The 24,921-nt window shown below is 43.5% G+C and overlaps 1 protein-coding gene across 2 annotated transcripts in view; it reads right to left on the bottom strand.

Annotated features, from left to right (window-relative positions):
- Nucleotides 1-24,921, bottom strand: part of Exoc4 (exocyst complex component 4) — a 739,210-nt gene that overhangs the window by 5,756 nt on the left and 708,533 nt on the right. The gene's annotated exons all lie outside the window — the stretch shown is intronic.

Below are 24,921 nucleotides of genomic sequence, written 5' to 3'. Positions count from 1 at the left end.
CATAAATAACATAATATTATATGTGTTATATAATAACATTGTATTAAAATTATATATCAAATAAAATGATATTATATAATATATAACATAAATAACATAATATTTGCATAAAACTTATACAGTCTTCCTGGACATTTTAATGTTTTGAGACATGGTCTCACTATGTAGCCCTGGAAGGTCTGGAACTCACTATGCAGACCAGGTTCACCTCGAATTCACGTAGTTCCTCCTGCCTCTGCCTCTCAAGTGCTGGAATTACAGGCGTGCACCACCATGCCTGGCTCTTCCATACATTTTAAAATCCTGTCTAGCTTATGCACGCAGCACAATGTGCACACAGTGCAAACAGCTGTTATAATATAGTGTTGTGAGAACAATATCAGAGTCTGCACATATTTTTTTCCCTGAATACTTCTGATCTTTTTGTTGGCTAAAACCACAGACGGCAGAATCTATGGATAAGATAAAGATGGCTAAATGTCAATAGATATGGGCTCCTGCTGTGTTTTGGAGCTGTATTTATTGTAGTAATATTGGCAATGTTTAACTTGTAGATACATCTGTGTATTCAACCTTCTGAAATAGGTATCACAATTCACACTGTACACAGAAGCAACTCAGCTGTAGAACATGAGTGATTTGTTTCAGGTCTCAAACGAAAGGATCTTAAGACCTAAGCCCTCCAAAGCCAAGGTAATACAGATATTTGAAGGCACAGAAAGCAAGAGTACTAGCTGCCAATAGTCTGTCTAGCTAACGACATTCAGCCAGGCTTTTGTACAACTGAATACAATTCCCAGACTCACTCCAGCTAAGTCTTCTGTTGAAGTGCAGTGAGCCTGCACTGTGGCCGTCCACACTTTGTTTAGACAGAACTCACAGTTACAGAGGAAAAGCTCTCTCTAGATCCGAAATCCAGGGCTCCAAACCTAAACATTAGCATTTAACTCAGGGGCTTTTCATTTTGCTACCTACTTTATTTTTCCCTGTTTGTCTGTCCCAGGAGGTAATGGATAGGTAAACATTCTTTTTAAAAGTTGGTCACCTTTCTGATTAATTACTTCCTTGAGGAGGCAGATAATCACGTGTTTTCAGTGTGGTGCTTTAGGAAGGGAATTTTCACGCATTGGTGGTGGCAATGGAAATTAGTACAGCCATATGGAAGTCAGAAGATATCGAGAGTTTTTAAAACACACAGGACTCTCCTATGACCCAGCATCCCACTCTGAGCTCTATATCTATAGGAAATCAAATCATTAATTAGATCAAAGTTGTACTTGCACTTCCTTCTTTATTGCAGCAGTATTCATAATAGCCAAAATACAGAATTGATTACAGTGTCTATCACTGAATGTATGAATGAGGAGAGTACAGTGTATATACCTAACAGGTTATTACATAAGAAAGAATAAGATCCTGACATGAAGGGCTGGCCTGAATCTAACAGTATTGACTGGAGCTCCCCAAATTACTTTTTGATGGGGACAATGAGACGGCTCAGTAGGTAAAAAGATGCTTGCTGCCAACCCTGGTGACCAGAGTTGAATTCCTGGGACCCACATGGTAGAAGGAAAGAACTGGCTTCTACCACTTGTCCTTTGATCCCCACATGCACACTGTGGCTAAGTGGGTTTGCAAGCTGGGCATGCTTTTCTAACACATTTAGAATCAGAAATGTTTGGCCTCAGGTGATTTCGGGTTGGGGACTATATGCACATACATAGTGAGATATCTTGGCAATGGGACTTGATTCTGAATTAACCTGTAGCTTATGGCCTGAGGGTCTCTCTGAAGGCTCCTATGTAAGAAGGCTTTGTCCTCAAGATGGCAGCACTGGGAGTGGTGGGCTCTTTAAGAGCCAGTGTCTAAGGGCAGGTTTTTGGGTGCCTGGTGGTACTGCCCTCTCAATGGACTGCTGTTTTATGAACACAGTCCTTACAAAAGCCAGAGCCTGACCTCCAGGTTGTTCTTGTTTTTCTCTGTCGCAAACAGATCTCTTGTTTCTATATAAACTGCAACCATTGCTACCTGCTGTGATTGATGGATCTGAGGACGTCCTTACCAGAGATGACGCAGGCACGGTATATTTGAACTCGTAAATGAAGCTCTTTTCCTCATTAGGAACTTGCCTCAAGTACTTCATTATAGTAATGAAAAGCTGGCTCTTGGGGAAGGCAATTTTGTGCAGTGTTTTAGTGAGGCTACGTTCTGACTGCAATCCCTTGTACAAGGTTGGAGGTGGGATTCTCCATTTGTGGCATCAGGTTAGTACCCAAAAGATTTTGGAGTTTAAAACATTTTAGGTTTCGGATTTCAGATTAAGGATGTTTAACCTGAAACTGGAGTATTTCAAGCACTTTAATAAAGACCCAGTAGTAAAAGGTAACTAAATGAGCAGGCTAAACACTGAATTCTGCTTCCTTGATTGTAACGGTAACAATAAACACAGAAATGGGACAAAAGAAGAGAAAGGAATTGATTAACCCATAAATAACCGAGAGGAGTCTCTTACAGTGGGGGGCCTCCCTCAGCAGCCACGCAGAGGTTCTGGCTGTCTTGCCAACCATCTTAACTGGTCATGTGCCTTTGGACAAATACTGTCATTTGCTTCCCAGCTGAGAACCTGAGAGGCTATGGTAGGTGCTCTTTAAGCACTGGTGGCCCTTCTGGGTTTTATACTGATACAAAGTCCCCTGTCCCCTACTTGGTCCTTTCACAACACGGGCTGTCATCAGGCTCACTGCGGCTAACTGCTGCCCAGCAATGGCAGGCAAGGATGACCAGTTACCTGCAAACACTCTCAACAAGGGTAGTCTTAGCCCAGATACTTTCCAGACCAATAATAAAACAGATAATAATCCTGTGTATCAGAAGAACACATTAGTGTATTAAAAATAGAACACAGTTGTCAGTTGTTATTTGTCTTCTCCTTCAAAGAGCTTAGAGTTTATTACAGACATGATTGAAAATTTTAATTTGAAATGCAGCGAAGTTATTTCCAGTTCAGGAATGAGAAAAGGTAGAGAAATAAGAAAGGCTAAATAAGTTTCAGGCAGCTAATGGCAGGGTTGGATGAGTATTTTATGTTGGGATAGTCTTTAATAGCCTCAGCAGATTAACCTGGTTTTTGTCTGGGGCATGTTGCTGTAGAAAAGATTTTAGAAAAGACTTTGCCCATATTCTCTCAGCTGACGGCAGCAGGTAATCGTTCCAGAGGTGGATACAATTTAGAATTTTGAGTTTGGAAGGTTTGCTTTATCTTTTTGGAGGCTCGTTTGTTCATTTGCATTGTTCACTTCCATGATCAATACCGAAATGACTGGGGATGTAGCTCAGTGGTACAGCACTTCTTCAAGTGTGATGCCCAAAGCTGGGGGGGGGGCAATAAGCAGTTACTTAGCGGTCTTATTCCGATAACCTCCACACATCTGCAGTTCTGGGGTGTCCACATCAGCTGTGTTCACTCCTCCCCCCAGGTGTGTCCCTCATCTCTGTACTGCCAATGGGCAGCTGCAGTCAGAGCTTTATTTCTCTTCAGAAAACGCAGTTGCTTAAAACAAAGGAATCCCACCGAGTCCATCCATCCCTGTCACTGCTGAGGTGATGGTGGCGTTCCTGTCACGGTGGCTGAGGCGGGGAGAGGATGCCTCCCCATTGCTCTTAGCAACACTGTCCTCATTTCACCTCTGCAACATTTCTGAATCTATAAATATCTAAGCTGAGCTCCCACACCAGCAACTTAAGGGTTCATGTCACTCTTACTACAACAGACAATGTTTTAAATTAAGGCTTCTACAACAGAGCTAGAAGACAATCTAGATTTTAAATTCAGTATAATTAAAACTATGTCTCTTCGGTCTGGCACTACCCTTGGTAAAAAGCCCGTTTATATGAATAATTATTTACTACATTAAGAAGTCAGCTCAAGTCCTTCTCCTATTCTGAAGGTTTTAATAAATATTGATCAGGGCCATTTTTGTTTGCACTTGCCAAAGCAATTCTGATGGATTCATCGTCTGATGTTATCAAATAATGAAATATGAAAGAGTGAATAGAATTACCCTCTTGTTCCATGATTTTTTATTTAGGTCCTTCATTTTACTTTCATAATTGTGTTTGTCTCATACTTCTGTAAATGTTCTTTTGATTATCCAAAGGTGAGCCTGGGTTAAGGAGAGCTGTGCTGGGCTGAATAGCAGTTTAGAGTCTTTTCAATTAAAATAGTTTATCAGATAGCACTTTGGAGAGTTTTCAATTTTAAAAAATAATTTGTCTAATATCACAGGCTGAAAAAGGCACATAGCGTACTGCCCTCTGGCAGGCATGGAGCTGCAGATTGTTTACTAATTAGTAAGAAAATCTTAAATTGTCTATTATCTATATTTCATAGACTGGAAATCTGGAGGCAACTGCTGGTGTAAGCTGAAAGATAATTCAGAGGCCCCATGGCTTTTTCATCTTTAAGTAAGGCAACAGAAGCTGTAACTTTTCAAAAGATAATGCAAAGTGTTGCTTCAAAGGGAGAACGGACCTTGTTACCAACGCCGAGAAGTCTAGTAATACTACAAAGGACAACATCACAGGGAAGGCATGGCCCTTGCTTTTAAGAAGCTTCTTTTATTTGCTCTTTAAAAATAACATCTAGTCAACACTATCTTGAAAAACAAACAAACAAACAAAAATAACATCTAGTCTAGGCCTGGGTCAAAAGCATCCACGGCAGAAGTCAAATGTTTAAGTTTAAAGCCAAGCCAAGCCAGGGCTTGCTAGTCTATCTGCTGGCCCGGGCCATTCCTCATGTATTGATTCTTGGGAAATGGTAGAAAAGTTAGAGACCATAGACAAGAGACAAAACCAGCGTTTAGTGCCAGTAATGATGGGATGGAGAAGTGAACATATTAGTGAGATTATGGTTCCTGCATCTATCTGCCCACCCGTCCATCTGTCCATCCACCTGCCTATCTTCTATAGTGCTGGGGATTGAACCCAGAGCCTCTCATGCATTCTAGGCAAGGGCTGTACTGCTGGGCTATGTATAGCGAGCTTGGTGTCTGCATTTATAATGTGGAGATCCTGCCTACCTGGAGCTATTTGGGAAAAAAGATCATGGAACCGCATGGGATCGCGTGGCTTTGCTCAGAAAACACTCTGAAGAGACCAAAGGAATGACTTGACTATAGCAGACGACAGCTATGTCAGTTCCACCCCACATCACGGCTGTCAAGACAGGACGGCCTGCTGCAGCCCGTCATCACCCTCTCGCTGCTGCTCAGCTGTCATTCGCTGGACTCTTGACTCACTCCGCCTCTCACTTCTACTTAGAAATCTGAACACTTGGCACAACTGTTGGGGGATGCTCCACTTTGTTGACACAAAGACCATCTATTTCACGATTAAAAGATCTCTATTCGGGAACAGGTTGGCACCTGAGTATGGTGGCCCACACCTGTGATCGCCACTTGGGAAGTAGAGGCAGGAGAATCAGTAGTGCTGACTTTCACGAGACTATCTAACACACACACACACACACACACACACACACACACACACACACGGGATGGGGAGGGGGAGGGTTGCTGGAGGAAACCCAGCCCCCTCTGAAATCCACAATTATTTGAGAAGTGTAAGCATATGCAAATCAGCAGGTCCCAATAGCAAACACTTGAGGATGTATTAACTAAATGCTTAGGTTATTTATGAAGGAGAGAAAAACCTAAATAAACCAAAGCTCCAAAATGGGCCACCTGAGATTCAAGAACATGTGACTCTGGAAGGCTGTCAATTAGGAAAGTAATGGGGTGAGGAGGGGGAGCTAATGGAAGTATGTACAGCATCCAGCAGGGCTTAATTAAAGACCCAGAGACGCTGACAAGTGTGATGGATAGCTGTGGGAACTGTGGTTTGGTGGGTGAAAAGACCACTGTGGCTGAGACATATTTGGCTGTCAGCAAACTGTTTGATACAGTGAGTCTAAAAATTGTCCCTAGTAAAATGAATTTCTTCTGAATGGCTACCCATGACAGGACACAGGCAGAAAGCCCAACAAAGGGTAGTGATAAATGCAAGTCAACAACCTCGGAGAAGGAAGCTTCTGTGGAATATGGAGGACATTGGCTTTGCAACTGGTCTCACTTAATGCCTTAATTCATGTGCAGGACGAGAAGGGAGCAGAGGAAAGATCAAATGTTAGGAAACAGCAACAAAGGAGAAACACAGAATGGACTCCAGAGAATTCAGAATCGTAACAAAAGGAGGTCCATCTTAGGCCCACATGACCATGGCAAGAGGAATTCTAACCTCTGCTTTCAAAGGTTGGCAGAAGTGAGAGCAGCCTCGGGAACCAGTCTGGTCGTGGACGGTGGGGAGGCCAGTTTGAGGGCAAAGAAGCTATGGCAATTCTTTCTTTGGTGTGCTTCAGCTCTTTTTCATTTGTACCTACATAAGCCAAATAAAGGACACTCAGAAAGGAACATCAAAAGGGAGCAAAGGGACAAAGGGCTGGAGACCAATGAAAAGATTTAGCTCAGTTTCTGTTCTGATGTAGCCCATGAATAAGTGAGGGTTCCCCTCTCGCCTGCCTCTTTCTCATCCAAATGTACGCTACTACATCTGTTTCCATCCTCCAGGGTATGTGTGTACCCAGGGGTGGAGACCTGGTATGGTCCATGGGTTAGAGTCACCAGTAGCCGTGGTTTATCTGACTTTGGACAACTTGCTAACCTTTCTGCATCTTCTCAGGAAGAGAAGCAGTACCATGGCTGAGATGACAAAGACACAGGCTGGATGAGATGAACTAGAAGAGGAAATACATCTTAAGCGTCGCGGAGTTGGGGTCGCTCTTTGAAGAGAATAACAATTCTTTAACAAGTCCTTTCTATATAAAAAGACTAACACCAGGATTTTTCATCGACTCTCTTAAGTCTATAGCTAAGGAAAGGGCCTTTGGTGGGAGGAATTTAATGGCATTTACATTTCTTCTATAGAAAGAGGGCCTGTGAGGAAGTTGGAGCAAACTGTATGCCTCTCTTTATCTGCTTAATCCTAACCTACACCTCTAGGACATGTTAAATCTCAACCCTGGGACAAATGGCCGGGGAGCCTATTTAATATATCAAAGTGGGCCTGGCTGCCAGGTTCCCCCTGTATCCTTCAGTTCCCACCTGTTACAGGGTATGGCTGGCATATCTTGTCCCTTACCCTAAACTTCCCCAGCTGCCCTTATCTATATAATCCAGCCATCTTGGTTATGTCATTATCTTGGTCAGCCTCTTGGTCCAGGCTGTCCCTGTGGTTAGCAGCTCCTTTCCCCTCTCCCTCTCATAGCTCAGGTCTACTCTGGACTCTCCCAGATGTCTCTGCCTCTGGCCATGCTCTCCCTCTTAACTATAATAAACTTTCTCCTGCACCACAGCCAGAAGCAGTCACGTTCTTTCCTTTTATTTCTTTCCATTCACGATACACCCATTTTTTTTCAAAGACTAAAAATAATTTTAAAATAGAAGCTTACTTTATTTAAGAAATGGCTTATTACTTGTGAAGAGTAAGCTAGGCATAGAATTTAATATAATTTTGATCAGATTTAAAAGTAATCTGGTGACAAGACAGGTGAGGGGACTCCAGAGAAGCCAGCATGGGGTTACAGGGCTATCTGCCTGGGTTCCCCTCTAGGCCTTGGCATTCATGGCACCTGACCGGGAGAGAGGTTATGTGTGCTCTGCCCACTTTGATATTTTGTCAAGAGATCTCTGCTGTCTGGAAGGAAAGTCAGAGACAAGCGCAAGGAGGCAGCACAAAAGGCAGGCAGCTGGCTCAGAACAGCAGAAAGAAACGAGGGTGTGTGGAGAGCTCTTGAGTGGTTAGCGCTGCTTTATTTCCCTGGGACGACGATGGCAATGAAAGGAGGAAGCCCAGGTGGAGGGCTGGAAGGCTTGCTCCGAGCTGGGGCGGACAGCGCGGCTTGACTGGCGTGCACTGTCTATGGATGAACAGTGAACAAATCAGAACACTGAGGAAAATAAAACCCTGCCTGGTTTGGGATATCTAGGAGGGGGCCGAAAGGATGCTTTTGGGGTGGTAATTTGCTATTTAGCACCTGACGACGCTCATGAGCTTATGTATACTTCAAATTTCTGCATCTATTAATGTATATTGCATTTCAATAAAAACATATTCCCAGGGGCTGAGGGCACAGTAGGTGGAATGCCTGCTTAGCACCAGGAGGACAAAGAATCCTTAGCATCAAACAGCAACACCAACCAACCAACAAAACAAACACAAAATTCCCAAGGACAACCAAAAGCGGTGGCTCACACCTCTCATCTCAGCACAGGGGAAGACAGCAGCGGAAGAATTAGGAGGTACAGGTCATCCTTGGCTTTACTGTAAATTGAAGGCCAGCCTGGGTTATACCAGGAGACATTGCATCAAAACAAAATAACACCCACCTCTCCTCCAAAAAACAAACAAACAAACAAACAAACAAAGACCAACCAACCAACAAATGAAAACCACAAACCCACAATCAACCAAACACAGACACAGGGTAGGGTGACTCAGGGTTAGAATTGCCTGCCTAGCACACAGGAAGCCCTGATCCACCTCCTACTCTGCAAACTCTACAATTAGAACAAAACCCACATTAGCTTCTTACTCCCTACGCTCTGCCCCCACAAACAAACAACAAGAACCAGGAAGGAAAGAGAAAGGTTGGGTGTAGGGGTGGGTCCCTGGAGACACATTTAACTCAGTCAGTTTCATACTGCACCTTTAAGAAATGCTAATGTTTTGAACTTTGAAAGGGCGATGCTAATTGAAAGAAGCTGGCTGGAAAAGACCACTTACTGCCTGATTCCATTTGTATGATACGTCCAGAGGAGACGGAAACTAATTAGTGGTTGCCAGGGGTAGGGCTTGCAGAGGAATGAGGAGTGATTGCTAATGGATACGGGGTTTCTTTGTGGGGCAATGAAAATATTCTAAAATTAGTCAGGGATGATGGTTGCACAACTCCGGCTCGACTAAAAACCAGTGAATTACACACTTTAAAAGGGTTAATATTTATGGCATGTAAATTATTACTCAATAAAGCTATTACAAAAATGCAAATTTTATGAACTACAACCCTGACTTAAGTACAGAGAAGACATTAGTCCACAGCCAATAGTGCTTCGAGGATTTACCCATAAATCAGTGCATTGGCTGCTGCTCAGCGCTTCCCTTTGGTAACTGCAGCAAAGATCTCCCAAACTGACAGATGTGGAAACCCTTTCACTAAGTGCCCTTGAAATGCACGGAAGCCATTTCTCAGGCCTGCACACTGTTGCAGGTTAAGTGACTAGTAGCCTTGTGCACTGTTGTTCTCAAGAAAACTTTAGAGTAGCAGATGATGGATAACCTTTACTAGAAAAATGGGTGCGAATTGGGACAGTTCTGTGTGCATAATTACAGAGTAATAGAAACATAATTGAGCCAAAGATTCAGTAATGATTGTGTTAATGCTCATAATTAGGAAGGACATTAATTAAGGGAGCAATTAGCAGCTGACAATTACTCCTGCTGTACTCTTTTCAGACAACACCTGACTTCGAAGAGGCTCAGAAGGGCCAACTACCTACCTGAGGTCACCTGGTCACCAGCACTGAGACAGAACTCTCTTTTTCAAGATGGAATTTTGATTACATAACAACATACTAGCCTGATGCCACAGCGCATTCTATTCAAACTCCTGAGTCGGCCTATGAGAACACAGTTTACAAACAGAATTGAGCTGCAGGAGATAAAAACTGCTTACTTATCAAGAGGGCACCTAGGTCAGATCTGTGGCAGCCTGTTGGGAATGCACACGCCTACTAGTGTGAGTGCGGTGCCGCCGTTACCACACAGTCACGTCTTGTAGACAGATGGCCTTCAGACCCATGCTTACAGCCAGGAGTAACTAAGGCTTTACAGTGGAGTTTAAGCTGTAGTAGAGAGAAAAGTAGGGGACAGGGCTGCCTGAGGTCCCAGAGGTTACAGATTTTAAAAGTTACAAATGTCATGCCCGTGCTTCTGTCTGCATGTATGTGTATGCACTATGTCGATGCCAGGGCCTGCAGAGGCCAACACAGGGCACACGACTCCCTGGACCGAAGTTACAGGCGGTTGTGAGCTGCTTGATGCTCCTGAGGACTGAACCCAGGCCCCTGAAAGAGCAGTATCCGCTCTTAGCTGCTGAGCCATCTATGCAGTACTGAGGATACAGGTTTGTAAAGAAAATATTTATTGACCCCTAAAAGGAAAAAAAAAAAAGTCATTTAAAAGGTAACAAAAACACCTGGATGCCTGAGCTAGTTTTCTCAAATGCAACCAAAGGTGGTGGGTAGGACAGACGGCACTGTCTCGTTTCCTGTACACATGAGGCCTTCACAATCAGAGTCTCAGGTCGTAGTGCTTTAAGAAAGTAAACAGAACTTCATCAGGTACAGCGGGGATGCTCATGACAGGAGGTAGCCTCTCTGTTACCTCCCTGTGTCACACACATGTTGCTCTTATGGCCTCCATTTCAGGGAGAAAACTACAGGGGGGAAGGTGGAGACCAGGGCTCCTGGAGCAAATACCGCGCCCCTCCCTCTGAGCCTCTCCCATTATGCTCCATCCAGCGGCAGGATGAGTTATTTGAAGTCATCCATGGGTCGGAAATCGAGTCAGAGCTGGACCTACTCCGCCTAGAACTTAGTTGCTGGCTACAGGATGAGACCAGGCTCCATCATGATCAGATCAGGGTTACACACCACCAATGCAGAAGCCATGGTGGGGAGTGTGGGAAAAAAGGAGGAGGCAACAAAGAAAGCCCTACCTGCCCCCTTCTGTGATACTGCTCGGGCCTGTGTCCTGCTGTCTCGCTCCATACTTCCTTCTCGACAGACTCTAGACTCCTAGACAGAGGAGACTCACTCCCTGCAGCACCAGTCTCCACACCTTTTAGAGTTTCAACTCAAACAACGCCACAGTTTAAGTTGATGTGTGGTAGTATTTTGTTCGTGATCTAACAAATAAAGCTTGCTTGAAGATCAGAGTGTAGGACTAGCCACACTAGTTAGCCAGGCAGTGGTGGCACACACCTTTAATTCCAGTATTGGGAGTCACAGGCCTTTAATCCCAGCACTAGGGAGGTGCAGACAGGTGGCTGGGCAGAGAGAGGAATATAAGGACAGGAGAAGATAGGAGCTCAAGGCATTCAGTCCGAGGATTCATAGGGACAACTGCCCCTTTGGTCTGAAGATTCAGTAGAGGGAAGAACTAGTGGGTGGCTGCTCTGCTTCTCTGATCTCTCAGCATTAACCCCTGTATCTGTCTTCGGGTTTTTATCATTAAGACCAATTAGAATTTTCCTAACAGTGATGCTGCCTGTCTCTTATGGGTCAGCAGGAGACGGTGATGCCTCAAATGTCCTAAAGCCAGCATCCGACCACATCTTCATTTCAGTCTGACGTTTCTCTGGGACTTGGGTTTCCCGGCACACATTTCTCATGTTTTCAGAGAGGAAACATTTCAAATGTGGCGAGACAAACATTAGTTTGTGACCCAAATGTTTCTGCAGAACATTTCTCAGGCTGTGGTGTGTGAATATTTGTAAACCAGCTGAGTAGGAAAGCTGTGGGGAATGTATTCAGGAAGAGCCCTCGAGGGGAGACACTCCCAGCAAGTGCAGCCAGGATGCTCTTAGGGTGATGCCTGCTGTTCTTTCACATTCTAAGTGGGGGTGCACACACAGTGCGACATTCCTGATAAGCGTCTTCCAGTCCTTGTCCCACCACTAGTTGGCGATGATGGCCTCACTGCTCAATGCCAGTGTGCCTCAGTTTCCATCTCTGGAGACCTAAGTGGATTAGGTTACAGGAGATGGCATCCAAAACCACTGTAATCCACAGGACAGCATGAGAAAAGGGGCAGCATTATTAATATGATTTCCGTTTTCCAGGAAACGCAATTTATGCAGAGAGAGATGAAGAGATGAGGTCCTGGGTCACATAGCTCATCAGTGGGAGGGTGGTCTTAAATCTGCATCTCCTGAAGCCTGTAACCTTCCATTATATCACACTGGCTCACAGCAATCTGTTTGCTTTCCTGGACTCCCCGGGGCCTCGGTACTAAACGACAGTACGATGGGTTGCAGATGGCCCTCATTTGTTATTTGTTCTTTTACTTGATTTTTCTAGTACGCATTGTGTTACTTGGTTGACACACATGCACGCAGGCACACACACACACACACACACACAGAGCTTTGACAAGAGCACAGAGTGTGCTGGGAAATGTGGGTGATGCAGCTTTACTTCAGTGTATATTCAATTGGATATAATGGCAGCTTCATTGTAATAAAAAGCTTTATTGTGCTTTGTAATGAAGACACAAAGCACTTAGTGGAAATCACAGTCTTTTAAACCAATCTGCTTTCTACTCTATTGCAGAGATGCAGATACAGGGGAATTCAAAAGTGGTTTCGACAAAATGATGCACCCAGAATAGTAAAATCTATAAGTGGGCACCCAGGCTTTGCCCAGGGTTTCTCGTCTTTTTCCAGGGATGGGCTGGGGTGACTATCTGTCCTCCTTCCTCATTGTGTTTATGGCAGGTGCACCCCAAACTTTATGTTGTATCCCCAGTAAATACCCCAGGGACTCTACGAAATCTGTTATCACAATTTGGTGTACTATTCTACCCACTAGTCTGCACACACACACACACACACACACACACACACACACACACACACACACACACGGGCTCTCCTGCATTCACACTGATGGCTGGCTCAAGGGAGAAAGGGGATGAGTTTAAAGCCTTTAAATAAAGACTGTAGCTGTTGTTGGACTACATACAGATACAGAGTAATTAAAAAGCTCTTCAAAGAATAGAATAAGTCCATTAAATCCAGTTAAATTTTTTTTTTCAGAAATAGCGCAAGAGATACTTCTTGCTGTTTCCTTCCCTCACAATGACTAGAGGAGGAATATCTCATTTTCCAAATGGAACTTTATGGAGTTTTCAATAAGCCCCCTCAGCACTTATCTAAATCTTTAATTAGTTCTATAATATACTGATGATATCAAGCCTAATTAAATTTATATAGATAAGGAGCAATGAAATTCTAACCAAGTGAGCTGGAAAGCATATATTAAACAGTAAATTTAAATGGTTCAAGCTGATAACTACAATTTTATATCAAAAAATTAAATTCAATTTACATGTTGTATTCAAATTGATTTTGAGTGTGCAAATTATTGGAAAAAATCTCTGAAATATATCAGTAAAATTGCTAATCTAGCCTATTTAAATATCAGTTATTAATGCCCACATTTGCAAATAAGCCACACACATTTGATTTCACTGTATATAATAAAAAACCTAAACTTTATGATATTTAGTTAAAATATTCAGTTTTTAAAATTTTGACCCATACATAAATTAAGGAATTGAAAAATGACCCCTGGCTCTAAAGAAGAGTCAGCAATTCAACATGTAGCAAGTGAAAGAGATGGCACATGTTTGCTGACTGAAGCAGTTTATGTTGTTCGCCATGGACAACAATCACAATGGCAGAATTCTCCCTTAGGACCAGCTAGAATTAAAGCATCCACAAGCATCTGATGACATCATCATCAGATTACCTTCGGACTGGGTGGCATTTGCTGTCAGGCTGGGAGGGAAAAGAAAACAGATACCTCTGCTCTCCCGGAGGTAATGGCACACAGCAGTTCCTGGCGAATAACTACCCGATTAAGGAGCCAACCACATGGACCATGTAATCTGATCAACAATGCTTTGATGCTGAGGTCCCATACTCAATTGCCTGCATCTTAGAAGCATTAGCCTTAAACACGTGTATGTCTCCCCACCCCCCCGGGATGGAAATGAGAACCATTAGAGGAAAAAAGAGGAAGAGACTAAGACAGTCCATGGAGGAGTGTTAGTGACTTGTGTAATTCAAAGATCGGGGTTGGAACTAGGTTCAGCTCTGGCAGATTTTGAAGCTGCTTTTAAAGAGAAGCAAAATCAAAGTGGATAAGGCTGCGGTCTATTAGGAAGAGTTGAGGACCTGGGTGAGGAACAGCTAGGAACCATGTAAGGAAGATGGTCCAGCAGCAGGAGTCAGCAAGACTCCTCTCCTGAAAGCAAGGTACTGGCAAACTTAGACATGTGGACTTGTTTAAGCAGAGAAGAGTTGCTGGGCTCTGTTTGGCTTGAAGCCTTCATGGAATGAGCGGCCTTTTTGTGTTTGTTCCTTCTCTTGGGATAGCTAAACAAAACGGTACGTGAAAGACTGGCGAGGTGTGATCAGCCAACTGGAGGACTCTGATGGGGGCTGTGGCAGCAGGGCCTGGAAGGTGGCTTTACTTTAGCATGCTTGTGGCTATGTGCTCTGATCCCTGGCTGTTTGATTCAAAGAAAGAAGGAGAGTAAACCCAGAGGGTCAAAGAGAAGGGATTGAGAATCCTATAGCATCATTTGAAAATTTTCGAAAAGCACAACTATCCTGTCAGAAGAAAATTCATGGGTAGTCCTCACAGATCTCCATCTGGTCACCAGGTGCTATGGACTTCTGGCGCGCTACCATGCGCTCTAAGGATGCACATTTTATATGTCAACCAGCACACACATGTATATGTATGCGTGCATCTAAACACTTAACTTTTCTACGTGAGATGCACATAGCTAAATGAATGCAAATAAATGCTTATAGCCCATCTTCATGCTTAGCTAATCTTTTGTGTCTCTGTATGTGTGTGCATTCCTATGTGCAAGTGTGTGTGCACATATGTACACATGTAAGCCAGAAGACAACCTTCAGTGAGGGTTGTTCTCTAGGCATTTTTGCCTTTTTCTTTTCTTTTCTTTTTTTTTTTTTTTTTTTTTTTTTGAGACAAATTCTCTTGATGGTCTGGAAATTCCCAGCAATCCTCAGGGACATACCTCTCTCTCTCTTTTTGACTGTACCATTATAAGAATACTCCACCATGCCAGAATTTTTACATAGGCTCTGGGGTCGAACTTGGGTCTTCATGCTTGCAAGGTAAGTACTTTATTAACTAAATGACCTCCCCAGATCCATCTTCCTATCTGCTATCTAAGTTATGTTATACATGCTTCTATTTCTGATTAGTCTGGATTTTTATCTAGACCAGAAGGAGGCAAAAGAGGGCAAAAATAGAAAGACGGGCAGATCTTACTCAAGCAGATAAGGGCAGAACACGTGACAATGAAACAAAGACTTTATCTATGCCCAATGCTTTGAGTCTCTGGGCTCTCTCAAGTAGAGCCCATGAAGCCCATGGGTCACAGAAGAGCTCCTACTAACTGGAGCAGCAGATGCAGACAGGGATCTGCCTGTGCGCCACCTGTCTGCTAGGTCTGGGTTCACACTACCACCTGGGGAGTGAGGGTCTGGGGGCATGGGGTATGAGAGAGAAACCCAGGGCAGGAAACAGAGGAAGTCTATCATAAAGGTGAGTGTCAGCTATGAGGCCAGAATCTGGAAAGAGATGCCAAATCAGAAGGAGCTCAGAGGGAGTAAAATTAACACACCACCAATGAGTTCTCAAAGATATTAACTGATCCATATAACCTAGCCTGGCACCTTAAGGCAATTTAAAGGATATAAAACAAACCAGAGGGGCCAATAGCTCCTAATACCTGACTATACACAGGGGCTCTCAAAGAGAAGGCATGTAGATAGAAGTGCCCAGAGTATCAGTACAGCATTTGGGGAAATATTTTTATTCTGTACTCCTAACACATTTCTGGAACTAATAAAAGATTAAAACTTTTATTGTGATCACCAGCTCTTTCCATGGGAGAAGTCCCAGGCTCAGGCCCTTTAGATTGCATATTAAAATCCTAAATCTGCCCTGTGGAAGTCCAGCAAGGCCAGTTCACCTAGCCTCTGTTGGATGCAGCCCTCACCTGCCAGGGGAGCTAATCCCTCTCCAATCAATACTGTGGCTGCTTAGCTGGGGCTTCTCTGCCTCAGGAGATGGGACATCTGCTCCATTGTGTAGCTGTGGCAGAGGTGGAGGAGACCCACCTGCACTGCATTCCATCCCTACTGGACCTTTTAAAGGCAGACAGAGGAAAGAGGGGTCACCTGTTCATTCTAGGTATTTAGAGAAGAACTCCCTTGATTCTGAGTCAGAAGAAACTTGCACAGGTGAGTCAGGACACCCCGTTCTGTTATGCTGTGGCGCTTTGTTCTACAAACGGAATCTAAGGAACCAGGAGGATGAGTTTCGGGACCAGGAATGCTCCCGAGGAGGGAGGGGGCAATCCAGTTCTGAACTGTGTCCAGATGTTAGTGGCAATCATAAAGCTGCAGGTGCCAGAGCTGCAGGCATGTTGCTCAGTCCCATGGCCTTGGTGGGCTGAGAAGAATGCAGAAGCCAACACAAGCCCTCATCTCCACTAATGGATGCTGTGAGTGAGTAGCTAAGATGCTAATTTGAACTCTTCTGCACCCTTCTGCCAGGAGAGAATGCTAGAGAATCAATGATTATTGAATTAGAATCTTACAACACATTTTATCCACCATCTCACACCTTTTGATCATCTGATTTCCTTTTATGATTCAAAGTCTTTCCGTGAAGAAACAAAGCTGCCCTGATCTCCTTCTGGGAGGAAGCCATCCCACCAAAGCGCCTTCGGTGGGGCTCAGCAGGGTCCGGTTCAGGGCACACAGTGAGAGCAGCCTGCTCTTTGATTGAGAAACATACTCAAAAGCATGGTATCGCCTCCCTTTGGTCTTTATCCTTTCTGCTTTTCATCTCTCTTCTTGTTGCTATATTCATGCTTCAATGGGAGTTAAATACGTCTTGTCCCTAATTTGACTCACTTTCCAATAGTATCAGCTTTCTATAAAGACCACAGAAACTAGGGAACCTAAGACTAGGTATCCCATGCATATTACAGTAGGAAGGAGACTGGACAGTGAATCACCTCCTCTTTGTATATGTATTGTTTTCTTAAAGATATTTTTAATTTTTTATTGATTTTATTGAGCTATACATTTTTCTCTGCCACCTCCCTTCCTCTCCCCTTCCCTTCTACCTTCTCACATGGTCCCCATGCTCCCAATTTACAAAGGAGATCTTGTCTTTTTCTACATCCCATGTAGATTAGATACATGTATGTCTCTCTTAGGGTTCCCATTGTTGTCTGAGTGTTTTACTTTTGGGCACCATGCTCATGGAGTGCTCAAGGTGGCCAGAAGAGGGCGACATATCCCCCTGGAACCGGAATTACAGACTTGTTTGCCACTATCTGGATGCTGAGAATCTTTTGGTACTTTTGGAAGAGTACCCAGTGCCATCTCTCCAGTCCACTGTACAGTTTCCTATTGCATATTCAATGATCACACCTTGCCTAGAGTATAAATAGGGTAACTCCAAGCTATAAAGAAGGCAAGTAAAACTTTAAAAGCTTAAGAAATTTTGGTGGTTATGCAGCTGTTAGCACACACAGGGCCCTGGGGCAAACCACCAGCTCTGTGAAGACAAACCAAGAAGCTATGTCTATAGCATTCCTATTGCACAAAACATTGATAGACTACAGAAAGAGGTGAAGAGTCCTTTAACGTGTATGAATTATATAAACATACTCAAAGAAAAAAATCACTCAGAAGTTCTGAGGATCCTGAGTTGATATTAACCTTATTTAATTAATTAACCTGTATTTCAAGGGAGGATTTCGGAACAAGAAACTAGACACTGGCCATGACCTTTTTATTCCAAATTAGTTCCATAACTGAGTACAAAGCTAACACAGACAACAATGTCTTGAACAAATCTGCTGGCATGAACACTAATCAGTTAAGGAGCATACAATTAATAGACAACTTGTGCTGAGACAGACATCGCTGTTTCCAGGGACTTCTTCCTACAGAATCCAGTCCACTGAGGACTGAGGACTGGCTTTGAGAAGGCAGCTTCCACTTTTGCTAGCAACTAGATCGGGGTTTGCATGTGATAAAATTTTGACCAGGATGAGTCATGAGAAATCAGCTGAGGGACTTCTAGAAAATGTTCCCCTGCTGGCAAAAATAAAACACAGAAAAGGAAGACTTCTCTTCCAGGAAATGGTTTTGACACTTGGGTATTCAGCTGCTAACCTCGGACCACAGAAGCCTCTGTGATGAATGAAGGCTCTTCCAGGAGGAGGAAGAGCAAGAGAGATGGTACGAACCTGGTTCCTTAATGACATCAACGGGACAATGGATTAGCAGGCCTTCAAGCCCTCCTACCTTGGGACTTCAAATTACAGGAGAGGAAACATCTACGTTTGAACTGTACATTTCAGTCAGACGTGGTGGAATGTGACTGTCGGCCCAGGAACGAGACTGCGGCAGGCTTGCACATCACCTGCAATGCGGCACCTGAGTCCAGCCTGGGTAGCACCCTGAGACTGCCCTGGAATAAGCTTCAAGTCAGGGTTTCTGCCACAAGCAGTCAGAAGCACCCTAATCGGGGCCGGAGAGACGAAGAGGATCTGGATTTGATTCTCAGCACCTACATGGTGGCTTACAACCACTTGTAATTCTAGTCCCAGAGGATCTGATGCTTTCTTCTGACCTCTGAAGGTTCTCTACACACGAGGTGAAGAGATATATATGCAGACAAATCACATATTCACATAAAATAAAAATTAAATGAAAAAACATCAAGAAAGCATTTCAATGGATGAGAAAGATCTGGTTGGCCATGATGCTGAGCCCTTTTAGTATTTCATGGGTTAGCGTGAAGATGTTATTCTTTGAAATTTAGCTGCACCATTTGTTCCTAACTTAGCTGTTCCCGAGTTTGCGGTGAGGCTACCACTGACTCTCTCAACCCTTCTCCCTCCTTTCCTGCCTACCCCCTCAGCCTCCGTGTCTTTTACTCCTGTTTTCTCTTTACTCATGTCCCTTTTTCTGCAGGAAGGTCAGCACTTTGCACTGTCCTACAAGCTCAGCAGAGTCTTGAGCCTTGGCTGCACGAGGATCCATGAAAACCGAAAGGACTGATGTCACCATGAACATACACACTGGTGAGGGGAAGGGCTGTTTTCCTCCATGGCCAGACACAAGCCCTAAGTCTCTCAAAGACAATCATCCCAAAAGTTTGTTTCATATGAATTGAATAGTTTTTCTTTTGATCATTTCCAATCTGCTTTTCTTTTTCTTATCCTTCTTCTATTCATCATGACTTGCTTGTTTTTTAGCCCCTTAGTAATATTATCTATTTTCTTGAGCCCATTTCCCCTCCCTAGAGACCCTTCCCAGGGGAACTGTACCTTTCTTTTTCAACTTGGACAGGTTCATCTCTAAGCTCCTTCATAGCTCTGCTTGCATTCTTTCTGGGAGAGGGTTCCCATGTTTGCTCATTCCTATTTCCTTTTTATTTTTGTTGTTGTTGTTGTTATTTTTGTTTCTTTGACTTCCTTCCTTGCTTTGCTTGAATATAACACCCCTTTGATTCTTAGTTCCCTAGGAGAAAATGAGAAGCTTCCCAGCTCCTTATACTTCTGGAAGGGCCTGTCCTGGCCCAGAATAGGTTGCTGTGCTGAACAGCTCCAGGATCAAGGATTCTTCCTCAGAGCTGGAAGGCTGCTCCATTATCTCTGGGCACTTAGCACTTTTCCATCACGACTCTGATGCTACCTGAGCTTTTTGAGCTTTTTGGAGGCTCTTAGTAGCTTGTTTTTACTTCTGGCATCCTGAAAATTCATGAGGCTGGTTTTCCAGTCACAGCTCCAGGCAACACAAGATCCTTAATGGAACTTGAGACGTTCTTCTGGCTTAGAAAGGCACTTCTGCTGTTCTCTAGGAATTTCACCTCCCTCCATTGTCTGTCGTCCTTTACTGAGATTCCAAATTGTTGGCTCTTGGCCTCTAAGCACAGGGAAGGTTCATGTGACCCAAGGCCCCCGGACCAGGGTGCTCCTGTGCTTGGGAGGGCGATGTGAGTGACGTGAATGGTGCCAACAGGCAGGGGTCTGGGGGGAGCAATGGTCCCAACCGTCTGGCCATTTTCCCTTCCGTGTTGGATTAGGAGAGCTTTATTCTGGAGCGCTGACCTTCCTATCTGAAGTCTTGATGCTCTCTATGTGTTTTTTAACACGGATCTTTCAAAGTAAATGTCCTAACCTTCCGGACGGAGGAGAGCAGCCTCACAGCTCTCCACTGACTCTTCCAGTTTTAGGTGATGAGCCTCGAACTTCCTGCACTTTTCCTTGTTGCTTCATATTCCTCTGGCCTCCCAGAAACCTGTCTGTATCTCTGGTTCACAAGTAAACACTTCCTGTTTGTGGTCACGTGTGGACTCACTCCTTGTTGGTTCTCCATAGAGCCTGCAATATTGTACCCAGCATTAGTTTAGGCCTCATAGGCATCGTTAAAAGTGTCAAAGATGATATAAGATGCTGTCACTAACTCTCTCTGACAGTGTCTCACTAGATAGCTCTGGCTGCCCTTGAACTCATTATGTAGACCAGGCTAGCCTAGACCTCACAAAGATCCACCTGACTCTCTGGGCTGGGATTAAAGGTGTGCTCCACCACGCTAACTGTCACATATCTCCCAATTGCCATCATATCTCCCAGTGGTCAAGGAGGAGAGATCACTGCTTCCTGGTGGTATCTAAGTTGCAGCACTGAGGAGGACAAAGAGGCCATTGGAGTTATACAGAAGAGCTTTACTTCATCCAGAAACCAATAAAGAAACTGCTGGGGTCTGCAGTGGTAACTCCTAAACATGAATGATTCTGTGATTCCCTAGGTGCGGCCTCACTGAGTCACCAGCCTAACAGGTAGCAAGGTGACTACCACAGTCCCGCCATCGAAAGACTGGCCAGCTTAGGCTGGGCTGGTCTCAGCTGGCAACATTTCTGGGAAGATGAGAACGAACAGTGCCAGGAAAGGGTGTCAGCTGGCTCTGTGCCTGGCAGGGTGACAACATCTGCACCTTGATGTGGCATGGAGAGCTGCCAGTCAGTCCCATTAGCAGCAGGAAGATGGTGGCAGGGGCAACAGCTTGTATGTGAGGGTGATGACAGCCACAAACAGTGAGAGCAGGCTGGGAGCCACGGATACTGAGAAACAGCCCCATGGACAATGACAGCAGCTGCAGCCACAGGAGAAAGTGCTGACAGACACAGGCAACGCACACCTAATGCCTTAATGTAATAAAGCAAAATTGCTTTCCATACATAGGATATTGCTTTCTAGGTGATGTGGTTAGAGGAGAAGACTTTAGCAGTTTAAAAGATGCCTTGACAAGGAGCTGTTTTCTGATTTCAAAGCCAGAAGACATTATAAAAAAACCCCATTATTTCCATCTCTGCATCATGAATCCCCAGTCCACCTCTGGGAGAGCTAACTCGTCTCTAGGAGTCAGTCTTGTACTGGGAGGTGTTCTTAGTTGTCAGCAGGTGGCAATAGAGAGTCAGGGCTCGAATTGAAGACCCGGATATCAATCCACACACCTTCGAATGCCTGATTTTTGACAAAGAAGCAAAAAAATATCAAATGGAAAAAAGAAAGCATATTTAACAAGTAGTGCTGGCATATCTGGATATCAACATGTAGAAAAATGAAAATAGACCCATATCTATCACCATGCACAAAACTCAAGTCCAAATGGATCAAAGACCTCAACATAAAGCCAGCCATACTGAACTTTATAGAAGAGAAAGTAGGAAGTACACTTGAACACATTGGCACAGGAGACCACTTCCTAAATATAACCCCAGCAGCACAGACACTGAGAGCAACAATTAATAAATGGGACCTTCTAAAACTGAAGAGCTTCTGTAAAGCAAAGGATACAGTTAACAACACAAAACAACAGATTACAGAATGGGAAAAGATCTTCACCAACCCCCACATCAGACAGAGGACTGATCTTCAAAATATACAAAAAATTCAAGAAATTGGTTATCAAAAGAACAAATAATCCAATAAGAAAATGGAGTACAGTCCTAAACAGAGAACTCTCAACAGAGGAATCTAAAATGACTGAAAGACACTTAAGGAAATGCTCAACATCCTTAGTCATCAGAGAAATGCAAATCAAAACAACTCTGAGATGCTGTGGGACAATGGTCTGTACTCTGACACTTGTATTTTAAATAAACACTGATTGGCCAGTAGACAGGCAGGAAGTATAGGAGGGGCAACCAGGCAGGAAGTATAGGTGGGGCAATGAGAACTCTGGGAAGAGCGAAGTTCCAGTCTGCACTAGTCACTCTGACAGAGAGGAAGCCAGATACAGAGCAAGCAAGATGTGACTGCCTTGCCCAAAAAGGTACCAAGCCACACGGCTAATATAGACAAGAATTATGGGCTAATTTAAGTTATAAGAGTTAATAAGAAGCCTGAGCTAATAGGCCAACCAGCTTGTAAATAATGTAGACCACTGTGTGATTTTTTTTTTTTGTACTTAATGACTGGGAGCCAGACAGGATAGAAACCTCAGTTAACACTGAGATTCCATCTTATACCTGTAAGAATGGCCAAAACCAAAAACACTGATGACAACTTATGCTGGAGAAGTGGTGGGTTAAGGGAACACTCCTGCATTGCTGGTGGGAGTACAAACTGGTACAGCCCCTTTGGATATCAGTATGGTGATTTCTCAGAAAATTAGGAAACAACCTTCCTCAAGATCCAGCAATACCACTTTTGAGTATATATCCAAAGGATGCTCAATTGTGCCACAAGGACATGTGCTCAACTATGTTCATAACAGCATTGTTTGTCATAGCCAGAACCTGGAAACAACCTAACGCCTCTTGACTGAAGAATGGATAAGGAAAATGTGGTACATTTATACGATGGAGTACTACACAGAAGAAAAAAATAACGACATCCTGAAATTTGCAGACAAATGGATGTAGCTAGAAAACATCATTTTGAGTAAGGTAACCCAGACCCAAAAAGACAATTATCATATGTATTCACTCATAAGTGATTTTTAAACATAAAGTAAAGAAAACCAGCTTACAAATCATAATCCCAGAGAACATAGACAATAATGAGAACTCTAAGAGATTAACATCTCTTAGATCTACATGGATCTAATCTACATGGGAAGTAGAAAAAGACAAGATCTTCTGAGTAAATTGGGAGCATGGGGACCATGGGTGAGAGTTGAAGGAGAGGGGAGAGGAAGGTAGGGGAGCAGAGAAAAATGTAGAGCTCAATAAAATTAGGGAATCATACCTGGAACATTCCCTAGCATGCCTATAAACTTACTATTGACTTATTAAAATGATCAAACTGAGAGATTCAGCAACACAGGAAAGCACACAACAAAAAAATCATTGCAAACAGAAAACAAAGGAATTCTGTCATACTTCATTAGGTGTTTGAACTCTATGGATTTATTAATATATGGAGAATTCCTCCATTTGCAAATAAGTTCGCTGTTCTGGTGTAAGATGGTCCTCCAGATCCTTGGAGCTGCCTGTGAGACTTGGAACTGGCGACAGCTGCCCTACTCTCCCAAGCATGGTGCCCTCTTCCTTTAGCTCCAAGTTGTTCTGTCCTATTTAGCTTCACAAGCAATTCTTAATAACAGGATTACTGAATGGATTCCTTCATTTCCGGTCTGTCTGCCTTGCCGCAACCACGCAAGTTTGTGCTCCCCCCACTCCTGGCTCTCTCTGCAGGGTGGGAGTGAAAGAATAGTTCTTTGTTACTCAATTTCTCTTCCTCTAATTTTCTCCAGGTAAACAGCTTTATTGATATAAGATCCTCCTAACACACAACCCCCCATCTCGTGTGTCCAATTAACCATTGGGTTACATATTTAAAGTATGTGGAATCATCACCACAGGGAATTTTACATTTTTATTTCCCTAAAAGAAATCCTGTATCCCACAGCTACCACCACCCTGCCTCCATTCCCACCTACCTTATGTAAACACTACTTTACTTTCTGTCTCCTACAGGTTTTTTCTTTTTCTGGTCTTTTTACAACTGAAGAAATGTAGTCTTTTTCTTATTCGCTCAGAATAATATTTCATAATCTCGCCATGTACTTACAGAACCTATTAGTGCTTCAATCTTATCACCCCCACATATTGCTGTGATGAATGGCTATGTCACATTTTAAAGTCAACTTACTGTGGGTGGACATAAGGCTTGTTCTCCCATTTTCAGATGCTTCTGCATGGAACTACACTTTCATTTCTCTTGGGTATGTACCTGGGAGTGAATCTTGTGAGCTGTATTTGATCCACTTTATTCTTAGGAATCTACTGCTCACATCACTGTGGACAGTGTGTTCATATTACTGTGGACAGGTAGGGGCCATATATTTGTCTTTCCAACTCCAAGAATAAAGTGAATTTTTATTCATCAATGTATACCTTCAATGGACAGTTAATATAAATGCAATGACTCATTTCTAGCTGACCTGTCCTGTGTACCCCAAAGAAGTGAATTTTCCAGGAACTGCTTTAGATGTTAAAATAATTTACATAACTTGGTTATATTTGGCTCTGCTATTAGGCAAATTTGTGTTGAGACGCTCCTAATGGTAGATGACTCCCAAGATGTAAAAGCCTGAGAACGGGCAAATTCAACAGGGTCTACAAATGCGGGAAAGGCTGACTGTACGGCAAAGAATGCACTTTATATAACGGGGATACAGCATCTCTTCATGGAAAATGATTACCCAGTAGATGAAGACCTTGGTCTAGGCAATGCTTTTCCCTTAGTGTAGTAACAAAACTACTGTGTGTATCTTATGGCCATGAGGTCTGCTTTCCTCTAGTCCCTCCCACGTCATCTGAATGGCCAACACAGAACAATCTCAGTTGACAATCAAAGGTGTCTAGATTAAACCAAAGAGACAGTAAAACTTTGCAGATAAACCTCACTCTTTTTTTTTTTTTTTTTTTTTTTTTTTTT

Source organism: Alexandromys fortis, unplaced genomic scaffold, assembly GCF_014885135.2.
Source record: "Alexandromys fortis isolate MF-2015 unplaced genomic scaffold, M_Fortis_MF-2015_v1.1 scaffold_57, whole genome shotgun sequence".
Lineage (NCBI taxonomy): Eukaryota > Metazoa > Chordata > Mammalia > Rodentia > Cricetidae > Alexandromys > Alexandromys fortis.
Note: the sequence above shows the minus strand (reverse complement) of the source record. Positions and strands in the feature narration are given on the sequence as shown.